We start from the raw sequence: 6,000 nt of genomic DNA, 5'->3' as shown, positions 1-6,000 counted from the left end.
CCTCCAAACTAATAATAGTTAAAGGAATAGATAGATATAATTATAGCCTGATCCCACCCCCCTCTGAGAAGAGCAGGGAAAGGTACCTACTTCACAGGGTTATTGTGAAAATCACATGAGAAAACTTATGCAAAAGTCCTTTGCAAATTTTAAAGTGGTATGTAAATGCTGGCTAATGTTATTTTTCCAAACAAATAAATTATCTGCAGATATTTTAAAGACTATCATGTGAATTAAGAATAAAATTTATTAAGAACTAGAAATTAAGGGGATACCCATGAATTGGGGGAATGGCTAAACAAGTTGTAGAATGTGATTATGATAGAATACTAATGCCCTGTAAAGTATGATGAGGGGGGATGGTTTCAGAAAAACCTAGGAAGACTTATATGAACTGATGTAAAATGAAAATGAAGAGAACCAGGAAAACACTGTACACAGTAATGCAGTATTGTAACAATGATCAACTGAAAGACTTAGCTACTCTGATCAAGACAGTGACAAAAGACAATTTCAAAGCTTCCATGATGAAAAATGCTATCCATCTCCAGAGAGAGAACTGATGAACTCCCAGTAAAGAATGAATATTTTTTTTACTTTATTTTTCTTGCTTTTTTTGCAACATGGCTAATAGGAAATGTTTTGTATGATTTTACATATATAATTGACATATTGCTTGCCATTTCAATGTGTGCAAGAGGGGCTGGACAGAGGGAATCTGGAACTCAAAATTTTACAAAATGAGTGTTTAAAAATTAATAAATAATAAATTGGGGAAGGAAGTTAAATTCCTTCAGAGGGTTAAATGGATGAAAATTAGAGTGAGGCTGATTTTGGTTCAATATACTGATAGGATCACAGATTTAAAGCTCGAAAAGACCTTGGAGATCATCAAGTACTATTCCATTTTTCAGATGTGAAAACTGAGGTTTTAACTGAAGGGTTAAGTTATTTGTCTAAGGTTAAAAGGGGGGTTAATGACTAAGTAAGTATTTGAACCCAAGCCCTCTGATCCCAAATCCAGTTAGCTTTTTGCGTTATCACTAAAGAACTTTCTTCTGTTAAAAAAAATGTAATGGCCTTCTTTATAAGGTAGTGAATCTACCTTTTCCTTTCCCCTCAACCCCAATTTGAAATGTTTGAGGAAAGTGTAGATGATCAGTTAGAGGAATATTGTGGGGGGCGTGGGGGAAAGGTGTCGAGAGGAGGGGGGGATAGGGGGCAGGAGGGGTGGAGAAATTCCTGCATTGGATACAATGTCAGCTTTAATGGCCACTTCATATTCTATAAGTGAATGAACATCAAAAGACTTTTAAAAACAAAAGACCAGGGTAGTGAGAGATTTTTGTTGAGAAAAAATTAATTAAAAAAAAAACCAGGACTTTTTAGTTAATTTTTATTGATTTTTAATTGAGAAAAAACTAATTTGAGGGGAAAAAAACCAGGGCTAGCTGTAATCTCATTGCACTGGGACTAGAGGGAGGGAGGGATCATGTGCATGTGCTGGAGATGGACATGCCACACACAGCTTCCTAGAAAATGGGAAGGGAAAAAAAATGTCTTTTCCATTCTCCAGGCCCCTGTCTCCTCAGTTTCTGTCCTGTCTCAGTGAAGTCAGATTGCAGGTGTGAAGGCCCATGGGCACCAAGAAACAAAGCCAAATATGTTTGTTTTCCCCAGAGAACACAGCGTGCCACGCTGGCTACTCGTCCTTCCTTCTCCTAACAAGTTGCCGCCTCCTTGAACTGGGGAAACAGGAGCCTAGCCCATGGGCTGCTGCCTCCTGTCTCCCCACAGAGCCTGCCCCTCCCTCCCCTGGGTGGAGGAGGAGGAAGAGGCCTTGGGGGAAGGAGGGGGAAGAGGAGGAGGCCTAGGAGAGGGAGGGGGAGAAGGGAGAGGAAAAGGAGAAGAGAGGGAGGAGGGGAAGGGGGAGGGAAAAGGGGAGGGAAAGGAGAAGGAAAACAACAAATGAAGAGGCGTTGTGCCATTCTCCAAAGAAGGCTGCTGCTGGGCTAGGGTAAGATCCAAAGCCTGGTATACGGCTTCAGATGTGGAGATGTGAGAAGAACCTGGTCAGGAGCCCTTCAGGTCACTAGCCTGGTGCTTTAAACCCTGGGGTAGGAACAGGCAGCAAAGAAAAAGGAAAAAAGAAAAACTGTTTCCCCATTGCCCTTTCCTCCTCTTTCTCTGTTCCTTTGTCTCTTCCTCTTCCCTCTCTCCCTCTCCACGGTTCTTTCCTTTTCTCTCTTCCTCTCCCCTTTCTACCAGTAGTGACCTCCAAATTGGCACAATGTCATTCTTCAAGATGTGAGTTACATAATGTGGCTTATGAAAACAAAATTACCCCAAGCTTGCCAGCCTGGGTAAAGCCCAGAGGGCACAGAACAACAGCCATTTGGTTAGAGGCTGCTGCAGGAAAGGGTGTCCTGATTCTGACATATATGTGGGATCTAAACTCCTCCATAGACTAACCTTACTAATGGGGTTGGGATTCTTAGACCTGAAGCAACAGAGACTGAGGGAGGGAGTGGGGGTGAAGGGAAAGGGAAGGAAGGAAAGGAAAAAGATATAGAATGGAGAGAGAAAAAATAGAGACAGGCAGACAGAGAGGAAGCTTTAGGGACAGAAAAAGAGAGAAAGACGTAGAGACAGTGAAAGAAACAGAAGACAGAGGCTCAGAGAATCAAAGGGGTGAAGGGAAGAGGGGGTGAGATGGACAGATAGAAACAGAGACAGTAAAAGAAATAGAGAACGACAATCAAAGAGAGACAGAAGAAAAAGAGAGAGAGAGATGAAGAGAGACAAAAAGAGAGGAGACAGAGACAAGAGAGAGAATCGACAAAAATGAACCAGAATAAACCAGCAAGGAGATACAGGAACAGGGTGAGAACTAACCAGGATATCTCCATTCTTCCTATGTTGTTCCTGGGCTTAAGCTCTCAGACCGTAGCTTCCTTCGCAAGTTTCTACGATTCACTTTAGTGATATTTCCTGGAGGTTTTGAGCCTGTGTAGAAAACAACGTCAAACAAATGCCTTCAGGACCCAAAAGTAATTCTTCTAAGGTAACACTGGCTATTGGGAGATTTCAAAAGTCTCTGGCACAATCTGTCCCCCTTCTGGCAGTCAACAGTGACCAACAAAAAAAGCAGGACTTTGGGTGACTATATCCTTCCCGTGGGGGTCCCCTGACATGAGAAAAAGGATTTAATGGATGAGAATTAAATCATTAATCAGACAATGCTAAGCTCAAAGGGACCTCAGAGATGACACAGTCCAATCTTATTTTACGTATTAAGAAATATACATAGAGATGAATTGACTGGTTCAAGATCGTCCAGACAGATGATAAGTATTAGGTATCTTAAGACCAATTCCTGAGTTGAAGTTCTCTCCTTTTTCCATTTATACCACAGGAGGAAACAGGGACCAGTGTCAGATTCAAGGATGATGTAGACGGGGTTTAGGGAGGGTGAAGTTGATGACATATAATGGAAGGACTGAAAGGGACCTTAAAGATGATTTAATTTGATCCATTCACTTGGTAAGTACTCAATAAATGTTTGTTAATTGATTAATTAATTGAACTGTAATCAAATCAATACTGCCATGGCTACCAGAAAGAAATGTCAATTGCCTTATAGCTCCATCCCAAAACATCCCAAGAGGCTCACGCTTCCTTTTTTGTGTATTCTCCCCCTCCTCCCATAAGATTGTAAGCTCTTTGAGGTCACAGACTTTTGTATTTGGATCCATAGCCCTTAGTATACTGCTTAGCACAAAGGAATTAATTAGTTTCTTCATTCATTCAAGATTCCTCTCTTTGTACTCTGATAAATCCTTCTCTAGGGTTCTTCCAGTGTGCTGGAGATCTATCTTTTTTTCTTTGCATGAGTACTGATGAAGCACCAGGACTCACTCTCAACTACCAGCTTTTCTTTAGGTCATACTTTTTCTTTGAGAACTCTTTCATTCCCACTTCTACTCAGTTCCTCCTTGTTAATTTACTGTAGCCTAGAACATTGCCTTCTGGGTGATCTCAGCTTTCATTTTTTGGTTTTCATCTGTGCTTTACAGTCATGGAACTTCATTGGAAGATTTTTGGAGTTAGAAATATAGGCCTTTGTTTCAGGAAAACATTTGGTGTCATTAAAAGCACTGAGCAATTAACTGCCCCAAAACAAAAGAGCCTGCTCTCATCCTATTCAATTTTGGTCCCAATTGATTATCAGTACCATATGTCCAAGATAGATATATTCATAGGGACACCTATGAGCTCTATAGAGTTTCCATTCCATCATATATCACAGAAAAGTCAATAGGTTTGACCCCTCTACTGGATTCATACTAAACTTGTTTAATTAGGCTAAACTCATTTGCTTGATGATGGATTTCATTTAGGAGACTCTGAAATGTTCTAGGTCTTAGATAATCAGTAAGATGTCACCCATGTGATCTGAAGAACCATACTATCAACAGAATACAAATGCCTTGAGGGAAAGAATAGCTTTCCCTAAATGTAGTTTATTCTCATGAGGATTTTGTAGAAGCTAGCATATTGGGTTAGAAGTGATTAGGAGGTTTGGGGTTTTTTTTTTTTCTACTGTTATATATAGCTCATAAGCCCTAACCAGTACCTTCTCACCAGAGAATTGGGCTTTGGTGTCTAATGAGGTTTCCAGCTCTAGATCAATGATCTTAGTTCAAACCATTTCATGTCAGAAAACTGAACCCAAGGTCACACAGGTAGTAAAACAAGGGAGTTAGAATCAGAAACCAGGTCTTATGACTACAAAATGTAAAGTTCTTATGATTGATACATATTCTGCATAATGAACTCCAGCAAAAAAATGTGAATGCTTATTATGTCTAATAGATGTACTCTGATCCCGTATCAATTACCCTAACAAGGATATCCTTTTTTTTAAGGATGGGGAAACAGCTGGATGTTTTTAGATACAGGGGTACAGTAGTTACAGTGCTGGGCCTGGAGTCAGAAAGATTCATCTTTTGGCGTTCAGATCTGGCCTCAGACCTTTCTAGCCGTGTGAGCCTGGGCAAGTCACTTAACCGTGTTTGGCTCGGTTTCCTTATCTGTAAAATAAGCTGAGGAAGAAAATGACAAACCACTCTAGTATCTTTGCCAAAGAAGTCCCAAATGGGGTCAGGAAGTATTAGACAAAACTGAAAAAACAACTGAACAACAAGTGGATACAATTGGGAGGGGTTGGAACAGTGTGATACCACATGTTAATACATTGTGATATGTTTTGATTTGTACTTTCAAAATGTTCAGTTTAAGGATCACTTGTAGTTCTCTTTTGAGTACCTCCTGTTGGTGCTAGGCTAGTTAGACACTGAAATGATTAACATCTGATGGATATGGGTGGAGATAGTTTGTGAATTGGAGATGCCTAATTTTCTAAGATAGTCAACTACATAAGGCATAATGAATCCCTTTGGGAAACACCATTCCACCATTTAGAGAGGGTACTTTACAAAGTAAACTGGCTTTCCCGCCCGCTTCATCATTTCAAGAAATTAAAAATACCCGTTCTCCACAATATCCTGGCCCTTTCTTCTCCCTTCCTCCTGTTTTATATTAGACTTTGACTTCTCCACAACGTTCCCAGTAAATTCATCTTTGGGAAATATCTTGTAAGATCTAATCAGCTAGACTCCATCAGTGCCCTCTGATTGGAAGATCAACTCCTTAACCTCCATTAAGGTAAGACTGCAGATACATCTCATTTTGCCCCACAGCACTCACTCGTGATGTCTTTGATTCCTCCATCTGGCCTTCCTCTACACCCTCCCCACCCCCCTTCAGCTTTCTTTTGTCTTCCTCTACCAAAGTTCCTTAAGGGCTAGGACTTTTTGTATTTTTACCTCCACTTAGCACACAGCTGGCACTTACTGTTGGTTGACTATTATTACCTCTTTTATAGACTTCTTTTAAAGATTCAAGCTCAGAAGAAAGAGAGTTCTTTTAATATCCCAG

The sequence above is a fragment of the Notamacropus eugenii genome, chromosome 2, assembly GCF_028372415.1.
Source record: "Notamacropus eugenii isolate mMacEug1 chromosome 2, mMacEug1.pri_v2, whole genome shotgun sequence".
In the NCBI taxonomy this organism is placed as follows: Eukaryota; Metazoa; Chordata; class Mammalia; order Diprotodontia; family Macropodidae; genus Notamacropus; species Notamacropus eugenii.
Note: the sequence above shows the minus strand (reverse complement) of the source record.